The sequence below is a fragment of the Medicago truncatula genome, chromosome 8 (genome assembly GCF_003473485.1).
Source record: "Medicago truncatula cultivar Jemalong A17 chromosome 8, MtrunA17r5.0-ANR, whole genome shotgun sequence".
In the NCBI taxonomy this organism is placed as follows: Eukaryota; Viridiplantae; Streptophyta; class Magnoliopsida; order Fabales; family Fabaceae; genus Medicago; species Medicago truncatula.
In genome coordinates, this window is record NC_053049.1 from 12,157,585 (window position 1) to 12,173,316 (window position 15,732).

Below are 15,732 nucleotides of genomic sequence, written 5' to 3' on the forward strand. Positions count from 1 at the left end.
ATGAATCTGAGAAATTTTCTGTTTTGATCTAACTGATTGGAGAGAGAATCTGAAAATGTGTTTGTTGAGTTGGCGTCTAGTTAATGGCATTGAATCTTACACTTGGCTCTATTTATAGCTGACATGTGTTGCCTTTGAACAAATGAGAAAGTGACACCTGGATTTGGAGAAGAAAATGGCACGGCTTGGACTAAAAATGAAATTGGACCTTTCTGCAAAATTGAAAAATTAAGGGACTAAACTGCAATTGACAAAAAGGACTGAAATGTAAAAAAGAAAATTCTGGACTGAAATGCAATTTTGGGACCTCACTTGAGGGACCAAAATGCAATTAAAAAAATAAAATTGAATAAAAAACGTAATTTGACCAAACGTAAAGCGAAACAAAACAAAAAATAAAATTGACAAAACGGACTAAAACGAACCAATGGCCTAAATGAGGTACTTCAAAGTAACCTCCCCATGCCAAAATTTCATGTGAAATGACCAAAATGCCCCTAGGATTAAAAATGACCTAAATAGAGCCAAAATGACTCGACACTGACTCAGATGCAAGTTTGAAATGAATTTAACAAGATTTACTGATGAAATGTTAAAAATCAATCTGAAAAGACTCAGAGACAGTCGCAAGGATGAAAATGGGTCCCACTGTAGGAAATGACCAAAATACCCTTCTGTACGACTTTTTGCAAATTTTGAAATAAACTGTAGAAAAAGCAATGTAATGATTCAGAGACACTTTTGAATGACTTACAAGACAAGTAAAGACATTTCGAAAGGTTTTATGCAAGAAAAACATAGGTAAAATTGTGATTGAAAAAACTGCGAGGCAGAGACAATTTGAACTGTGCAGTTGAAATTTGATAATTGACAAAGTTTGAAATGAAATTGGGCCCAGTATTTTTAGGTCCAAAAACAGGGTATAACAATTAATTCTCTAATTCAACTACCTAACCAAGACGAGGCTTTGAGAACCATTTTCTCCTCTTTTGAAAATTAAAACCCAAGAATATTCTCCCCCTAACCACAAATTCACAGAAGATTGCAACTTTATGCTTGATTTCTTAGATAGTGCCCTTCCTTCTTCGTCTCCTCTGTCTCCTAGGTTTCATGTACTCTCTATGCTTCCTTAACCCATGTTCTTCCTTTGCTCCTCTCATTTTTTTCTCTTTCTATGTAACCCTAATTCTCTAATACTCTTTTCTATTTAGAGCCACTATTTCAGCTTAGTTTTCTCACATAGTTCTTAGACATACTTGTTATCTGCACCCCTAGTCTAGTTACTGTTTTTTCTGTAACGCCTCCGCTCGGTGTGCATGTAACACCCGAGGCTGATGAGGGCGGGGAGTGGTCCGACTCCTGGCATGCTTCTAGGAAAAACTGAATCACATCGAAATGAGAAGATCCTGAGGCCGTACAGGTATGAGACTGCATGGTTGAAGGCAAGCTTATAAGATTTGTTTGGTACTACCTATATCAATAAGATGCATCTTCTTTTCGGTAGCTCATTTCATAAGAACTTCACAGTTAAGCGTGCTTGACTTGGAGCAATTTTGGATGGGTGACCTACCGGGAAGTTTCCTCGTAAGCGTGCGAGTGAGGACAAAACACGCTGAAAAGACTCGTGTTGGTTTGTGGGGTCAGTCGACAATGCTGAAAGTCGTATGGGATGTTGCGTTTTCTGTAACTACACAGCCATGCTGTTTACACCTCCCTCTGTCTAAACTAATAAAATGCTACATAGTTTTACCAATACACTATACATATAATCAATAATAAAAGAAAAATTATCATCAATACACTGAGATAAAATATTTTCAAAGTAGCAATTAAAGAGTAAGATAGCGACTCTTATCATATCCATCATCTGAAAGGTAAGTCGATGTGTGAGATAAAATATTTATTCTTAGAACATTTATTATGGAATCAAGTTGTCAAAACAAATTTTTGTTTGTCTTTTCACTAAGTCATGTTCTCTCGATCACTGTCATCATAAAATCTCAAAAAACAAAAAATTATTTTATTTTGAAATTATTATGGAATCACTAATATTTTTTTTAATTTAGTTTATTTACCAAAATAAAAAATAAAAAATGTTTGTCTATACTATTTGGGTCATTGAGATTTTTTGAAAGTTTGATGATTTCAATTTCATATATGGATCGTTTTCAAGATTTTTATTTTCTTCATATATTTGACTTTCGCATAAAAAAAAATCTCACATTCATGCATTAATAAGAAAATTAAAATTCATGCATTCTTCGGTTAAAAAAGTAAAGGTAAAAAAATAAAAAAAATATTCTTTATATCACATATATGTAGTTTTTAAAAATACTCTTTTATCCCAATCATAGGATTTTTACTTTACATAAGTCATTTATACATTTATGTCATTTTACTGATTATTAATAGAATAAACAATAAATGATTGTTATTTTATTTTAATTTTATATACAAACAAACCAAAAAAAGTTGAGTTGATAATATTTTGTTATATGTTTTGACAAGTAGATAAATCGATGTACGAATAATTTTCATTAATATTTAAAAATTGTAATCAAAATTATACAAACAAACATAATAAAATACACACACGTTAACACAATAAAAAGAGCGGGCACACATGCACGGTAGAGCCCATCTTACTGCAAGTGGAAATATGAGAAATGCTATTTTATACGAAAATTTCACAACGGAATTTCACGGACGCGTGAATACGTCCATTTTCCACGCGCTGCACTTCTGTTTATTTTTTTAATCAAAAAAAGAAAATTAGCTGGCTTTCGTTCTCCCCCAAACAAAACAAACATGTTCCTTCTCCCAGAATCCCAAAACTTCTTCCTTAACAAATTTGTGTAGAGGAACAACAAATGCCACAAACACGTCAGTAACAAATCTCCCAACCTTATTTTCATATTTATTTTCATGCATCTCTTTCTTTCTTTGTTATTTAATTTTCATGCGGGTACTTTTTCCTGTTAAATTGTGGTGGTAGTTTGGTTGTTGCTTATTTACTGTGGTTGTTTGCTTATTGGAGCACTACACAACTCTTTTTTTTTTTTTTTTTTTAGTTTTGGGGTGGTTTGTTAATAATTAGTTATGAATCAATGGAAGCTGTGATGATAGGAAGAAACAGAGTTATGTGAGGATGAATCAGAGACCTGATTTACAAAGACACTACGAAGTGTATCAAGATGTAAATTAATTCTTGCTCTTCTCCTCTCTGCTTCACTATGATTCTTCAAAGCTTCGATACTTCTCCCAGGTGACACACCCTTTCTTTCTAATTTCACAGCTGCCTCCACAAGCTCTCCTTTTTCTCTATCCAAAACCAGTGAAGAAGATGAACCATATCCACTTCCATTTACACCTTGAAAACAACCATCATTAATTCTACTTGGGTTATTTCACACAAATGAGAATGAATTCCAATCAAAGGTTTGAATCGCGGTAAGGAAAAACAATTGGGGCAAGAGTGGTGAAAGTGGGTTTTATTTCTATTATTAATGGCGAGTTATCCAGATCTCCACAAATGCAAGCTACTTTTTTTTAAAAATTAAAAAAATCAGAGAGTGCAGCGCGTGCAAAATTGGTGTATTCACGCGTCTGTGAATTTTCGTTGTGAAGTTCCCGTACCAAATAGCACTCCTGTGGCCCGTCAATTTTTTTTTAAGGAATAAAGTCCGTCAAAATTAAATCATGATACGGATTTTTTGCAAAATCAATAGTGTAGTATAAAAGAAAGCTTCTGTCCAAGATGTGATACTAAGCTGGAAACAATAAACCATGCATTTATGAATTGCCCTTTTTCGAGAAAGGTTTGGTTTGGTTCCAACATCAACATAAAATTTCCAGAAAGTCCAGAATTTGAATTTCAAGACTGGCTTAGACAATTCATACAGACAACAGATGCAGCAACTATCATCTATGCCGCTTCAGTTATCTATAATTTGTGGTATGCTAGAAACAAGTTAATTTTCGAAGATTATAAAACCAACATAGAAGACATTCTAAACTACATCAACAAAACAATTCACGAGTACCAAATATGCAATAAAATCAACAACATACCCAACATGATGCATAAATTGACTTCTACGCACAATCAGCAAACTCAGCATACAGTTCCGACAAGATGGAGGAAACCATAAAATAATTTGTACAAAATGAACACTGATGCAAACCTGTCTGAAGCGAACTCCTGGGGATTAAGCGCACTCTGTCGAGATGGAGATGGGGAAGTCATTGCAGCGGCTACATGGAAGATGAAAGGACATAGAAGCATCGAAAGAACATTATTGATGAAAACTTTTGTTAAGTGATTTGATCTCTTATTATTTCTGAAACTTAACAAAACTATTTTTCTTATCTCTATGCGTGATACTTTTATTGCTTGGATGCCATAAACTGATTTATGATTCGTATTGTATAATGGAAGTTGAATTCATGAACTCTCTGAGATAAACAATTTTTGCCTCTGCAATCTAGGAGGATATGAAAAACCTTGAAATCAATTGAGAACTCTTGTACTTTCATGCGTAATTTTAATCTTCAATTCATTATCGAAGCATAGGTTATTTTAGAATTAACGACTCCGTCACAAAGGAATTAGGGCCATACTATTTTAGGAATTAAAGAGATTTAATAGTCATAGTAATTAGTTTGATAACTTAAGATAGTCATCTAGTTAAACTCATTTCCCCACAACTAGATCAAATCAATCTTATTTTGCTTAATTTTCATAATTGCTATCCAACAAATCTACTAACTTTTTGTTTAGTTATGTTAAAAATATTATTCAAGAGTATAACACGATCCTCGAGTTTGATACTCGGTCTTACCATTTTAATTTTACTAATTGCACGATTTCACACACTTAAAAAATAACTATTAAAATGAGAATTGATACAAATTTAGCAAGTGTGCTAAACTATATCGAAGTAATAAAATTTATAAGATTTGTATCCATAGGGACTGTTTCAACTTCTATTCGGTAGTAACATTATTATTAAGAATGTTTGTAAAATGGGGGGTACACCGAGGCAATTGGTTTGGTTTGCAAGTCAAAATAAATAACAGATTAATTATAAAATTGGTAATGAATTTATTGGAAATATGATCAGGTCTTTCAAATCATTTGTTCAACACTAATTGGTAATCTAAACCTAAACTGTTTAATTGCTCTTCTAGTTTTTTTTTTTTTTTTGACAAATGCTCTTCTAGTTTATGATAATTAACAAAATAGCTCAGGACAATCCCTTGACTAAGAGCCCTCTTTTCTAATTATAATTTGCTAATCCCTTACGTGAACCTATAATCATCAAAGGTTTTAAAGTGCGTTAATTCAGAATCACAACCTAATAACAACTTTTCATCCCTAGATTGTCCGTTAAGTTGCACAACATAAATAAGTCGGAGTTATAAGCTGGTGTCAGCTGTCATATAATCTCTTTCAATTATATTGGGTCAGAATTATAAAAGGATTACGCACAATTTATATTGAATAAACTAGAATAACAATCATAATAATTCAGAGTTACAAATTACATGGCCAAAAAGCTAGAACAGAATCATCTCAGACCTAATCAATTGAAACTTAGCTACTCATGACTAATGCACAAATAACTAGATTAAAAGAAAACAACATTACATGAATTTGGGACTGGCTATGAGTTGGATGGTAAGCCACCATGAAATTTGCAGTCCTTGAATCCAAATGTGTCTCCAATCTCCCCAAAAATCAGAACCCTTGCTTCATAAACGTGTTTGGCTTTTATAAACTAGGTCGAGACTCGATTTCATCATTAAATCCAAATTAACTTCAGACGCTCCATAAGTCGAGGCTCGATTTGCATAAATCGTGGCTCGATTTTTCCAGGATCAAAATGTCTTCAGAACAGCTCAAAATTGAGGCTCGATTTCAATAAATCATGGCTCAATTTTTCCTTATCGCAACACTTATTTTCTGTCCTTTTTTAGCCTCTGGCATCTGTGAACTCATCTGAACTCAAGTAAAATGAATAAAAAGACTACTAAAAAGATGATATGACCTAGTGTCACCAAGAATCTAAATATCTACCGTATCAAGAAATCTCAAAACCTTATAAATGTGTCTACAAAAGGGAATTCGAAAGAAAATCCCGTATGATGAGAGCTGCACATTATTTGAAAAGAGATTGGAAGAAGAAAAAGTGTCGCAAATGGTACGTTATTAAAACACTTTTTGTATCACCGGTAACAAGAAAAAAATGTTACATTCATCATTTTTTAGAAGTTGTAAAAAGTGTCGCAAAATTGTCTAAACCAAAAAATTGTGAATCTACCAAATTTGTTTTTGCTTAGATTTCATTCATATTTGAATTAACCAATATGAGAAGATCGAAAGTCATTCAAATTTACAACTTCAAAGCATGTAAAGGTAAAAAGAAAAATAGTAATAATAAGCCTCAAGCATCAGCAATAGCATTATCCTCAAGCATGCCATCGTTTAGCCTCATAAAAAAAACTAAAGAATTTAGCTCCATGGATATATCATATCGTGTGCTGATATTCTTTAATTTCACCTCCATGTTTAAACCATGGAATTCAGCTTTTTAAGCCAAGACCGAATAAAACTAGTAAAGAGACAAGATAAAAACCAGAAATCCTCCTAAGATGCCTATAACCAGAAAATGCCACTTCTAATATTAGCCCAAATCTTATTAAGTAGTCCCCAAAACTGCATCATTACCTTCCAAGTGCAGCAACACCACTGAATAAAATCAGCCCTGGACTAATGTTCACAAGTGTTCCCTCCTCTCAGACAGCCACTTGCTGACTCCGGATAAACACTAAAGAAACCAACAAACCGTTAGGTGAGGTCTATAGGTAATTAGAAATTCAAATTGAAACACGGAATCGTTAAATTAAATCTTCGCCTATAGGTAATTATCCAGAACATAACAAATTAAAAGAATATTTTCAGGAACAAATTTCACAATTCATCAATGAAACAATCCAGACATGAAACAATAGAGACTGAAATTAATCAAAACAACTAACAAAATCACGAAACCTTTATAAAATGTGCATGCATTCAAAGTAGCTATTAAAAACAAAAGCAAAAATGGACAATACACCATTTGTTGTCTCTGGCAACACTTTTTTAGGAGACATGTTAAAATTGTCCCCTAAAAGTCTCTAAGGCATCGATTTATGAGTGTTGCCAAAATTATTTTCGCAACCACTGAAAAACATCTCCTAAAATATTTTAGGGGACGATTTTGGAGCGTTGCACTATTATTTCTTGGGTGACAACCATTAATCGTCCCCTTAGATACTTTTGGGGACGATTTTGGAGCGTTACACTATTATATCTTTGGTGACAACCATTAATTGTCCCCTTAAATACTTTTGGGGACAATTTTAGATTGTTGCATAAAAATTTCACCAACATCAAATTTTTTGGGGGAATATTCTCTCCAAGCTTGTTTACAAAAAAAAAAATCTAAAATTGGCTTAGCTAGGAGTTGAACATGCAACCTCTTATGGAGAGAAGACATCCTTTTTATTTGGGGAATTAGTCACTTTAGTCCCTGAATGGGAAATGAGTAGTCACTTTAGTCCCTGAATGCAGAGAAATTGCAAAACAGTCCCTGGATGTAGACTCTGTTGGTCAATTTCAGGGACTAAAGTGACGAACGCAGTCTACATTTAGGGACTAATTTAATTAACAGAGTCTACATTCAGGGATTATTTTGCAATTTATCTGCATTCAAGGACTAAAGTGACGACTTCTTTCCTATTTAGAGACTAAAGTGACTAATTCCCCATTTTTATTTTTATTTGTTGTGATTTAGTGATCCAGATTAATGTAATTCAACCTAGTTTAATAAAAGTACACATTTTTTATAGAGACCGAGTTATAAATATTATTTATCAAGTTTAATCTAGTTCAATCATGTTGTTCAACCAATGACCTAGTGGTTAAATTATTGACTCCGTGACGTAGTGACCTTACTGTGTCGACAACCGGTCCGAATTTTAAAACCATGTATCTAACACATAATAATAATAATAATAATAATAATAATAATAATATAAGAGTATATTTTACGGGTAGAATTAATAAAATTTGGTAATTTTTTTTTAATAAAAGTCAGCCCAAAAAGTGCTGAAATGAGTTATTTTCTTTAGGGGAGTTCTACGGTACATCTCATAAATTGAGGTGTACCGGTACTCCTACTTCAAAAATTTATAACTTAACGGTTATTTTATGAGATAAAGAGTTATTTATCGATATTTATATTTTAGAAATTAGAATTTATGGCTTTTTATTAGTCTATATTAGTGCTTCGTAAATTTGTTTGGGAACTGAAAAGTTTTTCGTTTGATTTATCTTCTCGGAAAGCCAAATATTAATCGAGTAGAGATGGAATGGTGTTCCCTATCAAAGGAAGCGCATTCATGTATTAATTTTCCTTAATTAATTAACGTAATGGCAAGGAATTTGAGGAGAGAGAAGCTTGAAGTTTCACCGGAGACTATAGAGAAAACGGAAGTTATAATGAGAGAGAATTGAGATTACTAATTTGAGGTTCTCACAATCAGAGATTTGAGGACTTGAATCAATTTGAGATCGATTGAAAATTGTCGATTAATCATCAAATGTTGCTCCAAGTATACAATCATCAAATGCTTAACATAGTAAATCAATTGTACAATCACATTCTAGTGCATCTTTTGAGAATTTTTGTCATCTACTCCATCCGTCTTAAAATATATAAGCAAAAAAATCTCATATTTTTTATCTCAAAATATAAGCAAAAAAAAACCAACTTTTATGCCATTATTATATTTTTTCAAACAAATCATTTTTTCAATGTAAAATTCAATGCAAATTGCATTCAATTTGTTTTCCTTTTTATTTTCTCCATAATTTTTAACCAATGATCTTTTCATGAAACTTATTTCAAAGATAACACAAAAAATTATACTTCAAATTACTAAATGTTAGTTTTCTTAATAAGTGAGAATTAATATTTTTTTTCTTATAAATTAGAACGGAGGGAGTATGTCATCGACAAAACATAACAAATAAACCAGAACACAAACTACCTCTCCAGAGGCAGAGGAACAGCAGCGGGGACGACCGCGACTAATCCAATCAGGCACCATAATCAGTCCATACACTTTCTAGTGGTTAATCAGTCCTAATATTAAGGTTATTATCAACAAGATCATGCATCACCATCGCATGAAATAGCCACAAGACTGAGAAATCAATAATGAAATATCTATCCAATCATACATTATATTTTAGAAATCACCAATAACAAGCAACCAAATCACACAAACTTTCTATGAAATTCAAATTCAGCACAACATAACCAAAAACCCTATATATTACCTCCTCCAATACCATGTCAATACACCAGAAGCAAAATATTGACACCATTTCAATACACCAATAACATAACCAAAACCTTGTATATTGCAGCTTCACTGGGGCGTGATGGTTGATGCTATTCCTTGATCATGATTTTAATTTCTTGTTGTCCTTTACGATGTCCTTTCTTTGATGGTTTATTGGTGACATCATCCTGTTGTTCTATTTCAACATCGAGTGTGATTTCTTTGATTAAAAATGTTACATATTCTAAATGGATTAGATTCAAGTCAGAAGTTCAAAAGGATGACCCTATACAAACGGTACTCAGCAATCTACTTTAGATTTTATGTTTATTAGTACCATTTGTAAAGGGGTCATCCTTTTGAGCTTTTGAGCTTCTGACTTGAGACTCATCAATTGGAATTTGTAGTCTCTTTTTAATTAAAGAAATCGCACTTAATGTAGAAATAGAACAACAAAATATTAATGATGTCAATAATAAACCACCAAAGAAAAGACATGTAGCTGACGACAAGAAATTAAAATCACGGTCAATGAATAGCATCAAGTCACAATGAAACTCAATCAAGTCCCAGTGAGGCTGCGTCAAGCTGTTACAGATAAGAAATCAAAATAAGAACGCAGAACAAATAAAATATTTGGCAGAAAATATAATCAATAGATGCAAAAATGTGGAATCAGATCCAATGTAAACATGTGTGTCGGTAAACCAGGGGAACGTTTTGTCTACATTCGAGTGGAAGGAACAAAGTGTGAATTGATGATTTGATGATGGAATCGGTAATAGTTTGAATTAGGGATAGCGGCAGATAAGAGCGGCCAATGGAAGGAACAAAGTGTGAATTGATGATTTGATGGTGGAATCGGTAATAGTTTGAATTAGGGATAGCGGCAGATAAGAGCGGTCAATGGAAGAAACAAAGTGGGTAGCAGCGGCCAGTGGCTAGGGTTCCTGTCCAGACCCTGTCAACTAACATATATATAGCATTGTGCAACTTTTCACTTTGGACCAAAAACACCCTACCATTTCTTTTAAAGTGGTGGGCAAATATGTAATTTAAAAACTAATATTTGGGATGGGTAATTTTGTAATTTAAAATTTAATATTTTTTATTATATATGATAAAGATATAGTTTCTCTTCCAGATAGTGACTTTCGAAAGTATTCAAAATCTGTAAAGTAGTAAATTAAAACAATTAGACGAGTGTTAACTTAAGGATCGGGCTATTTTGCGAGTAATATTTATATTTAGGACGTTTAACTTAGGAAATACGACAAAGTTTAAACCGACATATGTAAGTTTTAGAAACACGCGCTTCTTAGAGCACAAGCTACGTGAATAAAAACTTCAAACAAATCTTCAAAAATCTCACGCGAAAACACAATCTTCCAAGAATGCAAAATAAAGTACTACACCTTATGCTAACATGTCGTACTTACATGTCTAAGATATTTGGTACAACGTCTTGCTAGAACATATTGTTTTAACAAAATGCAGCCAACACAATACCAAAACCCAACAAATGCATTTTCGATCCATCTATATATTTTTTTATAAAAATGAAGTTTTGATCCTCTCATTTTAAAAACCGACTTTTTGGTCCCATGATTTTTACATGTAACAAATAAGAGTGATAGATAACCTAATGATAAAACTTGTTACAAGGATAATATAATTTAATAGTAATAAAAGTTGTTACAAGGATAACATTAAGATTTTAAATTAATCGAAGAATAATTTTGGCAATTCAATAAAAATTTAAAGAGATCATCTCATATCCCCTCTCGTCTGAAAACCTTAAATTTAGAGGAAGCAAAATCTATGTCTTGAAGGGGTTTTGTTCCCCTCCTATCTCCCTCCCCTTCTAAAAATTGAACCAAACACGCCGAATTAACGATAAAATGTTTATTATTGAAATGAATAAATTATTATTGACATGTATATTAAATAGTCCACCTAACCATTGCCATGCCATTATTTACCATGACACACCAGCATTTTTGACTTAAAATAAGGTGGGGGCCACCTTAAGAAAAATTAAAATTAAGGGGCTAAAAAGTTAGTTTTTAAAATGAGAGGACCAAAACTTCATTTTTTATTAAAAATAGGGGGACAAAAGATGCATTTAAGCAAAATTGTATTGTCAAGCAGTTTATTGGTTAGAAATTCACTATTCAGAAGAATAAGTGGGGTGTTCGGGGTTCGAACCCCCGGTCTGTACATATATTATGCAATGTCCTTAACAATTGACCTAAGCTCACAAGAATAATATGAACTTAATTACTATTGTTTTTCTACAAAAATAAACAATATTCATTCATTCAAATTGATCGAGTACATTGGCACGATACAAATTCAAATTCGGTAAAAACAAAAATGATTGTTGTGCACAAAAACTTACAACATCAATGTTAATAGTATAAAACGACAAAGTACATATGCCTATGGATAAGACTATATTTAAACCACTTAAATACTCATGTTTCTTGATCTAAAAGTTGATGATGCAAAAGTCATTGATTGAATCTACATTTTTTTTATAGCAAAGATTGAATCTACACTTGTCAAATCTACTCTTTCAACCAGGATCAAATAAACACCGCATTAAAACGGGAAATCAGAAACACACCGCAGAAAGACAGAAAAATCAAGATAAATAAAAGAAAATATGTGAAAAATCACTTAGTTATCGAAAAGAGAAAGAAAAATAATTTGGATAGGTGATTTCGGGTCAAAATTACCATAAATCACCCCTCATTAGTATATAAAATAAAAATTGTGATGTCTTGGGTTTATAAAAGAGAAAAGAGAGAGAATATTGAAACTTATAACCTTTATAACTTAATTAATCCTTTTATGTGCTATCAACCACTCCTTATATTGTAACCAAAAAAAAAAAAAAACCACTCCTTATATAAAAATATAAATAAAAAACGTTTTCCTTTAACCCTTATTTTAACAATTATTTGTTTTAGACACCTTTTCCTACTTTTCAGAATTGTTTTTAGTTTTTTTTTCTTCTATAAATAATATGAACTTAATCTATGATTTTAAATACCATCAAATCATTCCTTATTTTTGGCTTTTTGTTTTGTTTTGTTTTGACCCTTACACGCATACATATATTACTTTGAAAACAACGCATGCTAATTACCAAATAAACATGTCACTTTTTTTTTTTGACAAATAAACATGTCACTTGTACACTATGCAACATTTGCAAAGAAAATATTTATAATATAGATACAGATAATCTAAAACCAATAGAGTACTCTATTTTAGTTGTTTATGTGGGCAATATACATACACATTATCTATTTTATAATCTTCAATGGTATTGCTTAATAAACACCAAATCTCTTCAATCCAATACGTTAAAAAAATTAGAAAATGAGTCATATTAATAACTCAATGTCATTGTATTTCAAAAAAGTTTATTCATTTTAATACAATTTAATAAACATGGCTTGCAAAAACTAGAGAGAGAGAGGGAGAGAGAGACTGAGAGAGAGCTTCCATAGCCACCCCTATAAACACCAAACATTTTCTCTCCACAATGACGGTGCCTATTTAGTGTGGTGCTAAATAATTCAGAATTGTAGATGCTCTAAGGGAGTTGATTTTAACATAAGAGGTAAGGAAATATAATTCAAGCTTCTCTGGAATGAGTAAAGTGTAACTTTTTCTAATATATTTTACATGGTAGAAGAGTATATATTTTGACATAAGAGGAAAGAGTGGTAGTGATTTTTTGCATCTCTTAAGAGAGGGGATGGTAATTTACATAAAAATTGGTTGTAATCTTCAATGTTATTAAAATATATTAGGCTTAAAACAAATTTGATCCTTTTAACTTATTTCAAAAGTTTATTTTAGTCTTTTAACTTTAAAATCGATCAATTTTTTCCTTTAACTTATTTAAAAGTTCAGTTAATCCCTTGAATTTAAAAGTGACTAATTTGGTCCACTAATTTATATAAGTTAATGCAATTTAATCCCTTAACATATTTACTTATTACGATATCAAGTTGGATTAACTTACATAAGTTAAGAGATCAAGTTGCGCTAACTTGTACAAGTCCAGAGACCAAATTGACTTTTAAAGTTGAAGGACCAAATTTAACTTTTAAAATAAGTTAAACACCAAATTGATTAGATTTAAGTTTCTATATCAAATTGAACTTTCACAAAAAATTAAGGGGCCAAAGAGGTATTTAATCCAAGTATATATTGTCAAATTTTCGATTAACTTGGTAGAGGCACATTTAAGTTTCGCCCAATTACTTTTTGTAAGCATTTTTTCTTTTTTTTGAAGTAGCCCAATTACTTTTTGTAATTGTAACACAAATAATATTTTTTATTACTTAGGTAGCTTGGAATTTTATTTATTTTTTGTAAATTAATTAATTAGGTGTATTCACATAAAGTTTAAAAAATGTTAAGAGATTGTACGATGTAAAACAAGTAGCAATATTGCATATATTAAAGGAACTTAAAAGTAGCAACTTTACATTGAAAAGTGTTTATTTATGACATTGACCAAAGATTCTACATTAATGATGGTCGTCGGATAACCATGGTGTTTTCTTTTTCCTTTTTGGTGACCATGAATCTATTATGTTCAAATTCAAGATAATTACTACTCCCTCCGTCCCAAATTGTATGACGTTTTGAACATTTCACACATATTAAGAAATGTAATTAATATTGTGTGGGAAAGAGATATTATGAGTTGTTTTACAAAATTGTCCTCAATAAATGATATGGGAAAGATAAATGAAGGAATTGAAAAAAAAGAGTAATAAATAGGATATAATAGGAAAAGTAACATTAATTTTTCACTGATATTGTAAAGCGACATACAATTTGAGACAAATATTTTTTCTAAAGTGACATACAATTTAGAACGGAAGGAGTATTAGTTGAAAGAACGAAACCATAAATATTTACTTTTCCTCTTATCATTAGACAATCTAATTTGGTTTCAAATATATCCACAAGAATAAATTTCTTATATTTCATATCAAGAACATTTTTCCTCTTAAAAATTACATTGCTGAGTTTCTTTTATTTTTCTTTATTAGTGGAGCCGCAATAACTAGACAATTCATTCTCATTTTTTTCCATAATTTTTAGAAAACTAGATAAATGTATGCATGAAAGATATTCACTCTTTTTTAGAAAAAATACTTACAAAAAGTAATTGGGCTATTTTTTATTACAAGAGCAAAGGTTCCAACCAAGCCTTTCAAATGAAGTGCTTGTATTGGAACATTAGGGGGATAGCTAACTCTCCATCAAGGTTAGCACTAAAAAATCATATTACATCTCAGAGACCTCATTTTATTTTTATTGCTGAGCCTTGGATTCTTTTTGAGCAATTTCCTAGAAATTGGTTCCAAAGACTCCATTACAAAATTTCTTGGTTAATATTCAAAATGAAATTGAAAGCAATGGCAACAATGAAGCTCTTATGGAGCAACAAAAGTTAGCTCAAATTCAATTGGAGAAAGCTCTACAGAAAGAGGAAGATTTCTGGAGAGAGAAAGCTAATGTTTCATGGCATATGGATGGAGACAGAAACACCAAATATTTCCACAGACTAACCAAAATCAAACACACCTCCAAACTCATAAACTCAATCAAAGATGGGGAGAACATGCTCCATGATCCAGAGCAAATTTCAAATCATATCACAAATCATTTTAAATATATTTTTTCTACTAACTTTGTGGTGCAGGAATTGCAGGTAGACAACATGATTGATGGAGTTATTCCCAGCTTAATCGATGAGAATCTTAACAATATGCTATCAATGCTTCCATCTCCGGTGAGATTCACAATGCAGTGCTTGCAATGAATAAAGAGGGAGCATCTGGACCAGATGGGTTTGGAGCAACATTCTATCAAACTTATTGGGACATAGTGAAAGAGGATGTAATCAAGGCAGTGTTAGAGTTTTTTTACCAAAGACTGGATACTTCCTAATTTCAATGCTAATACAATTGTCCTTATTCCCAAAGTGCCTGATGTCATAACTGTTAGCCAGTTTAGACCAATAGCCCTGGCTAATTTCAAATTTAAAGTCATCTCCAAAATTCTGGCAGATAGGTTAGCTCCGATCATGAAAAACATAATCTCTGCAGAGCAAAGGGGTTTCATTCAGGGAAGGAACATTAGAGATTGCATTTTTGTTACTTCAGAAGCCATCAATCAGTTATACAACAAAACTTTTGCAGGAAACCTTGCTTTTAAAGTTGACATGGCAAAAGCGTTCGATACGTTGGAATGGAGTTTTTTAATGAAAGTTTTGAATAGGTTTGGTTTCAATGACAGGTT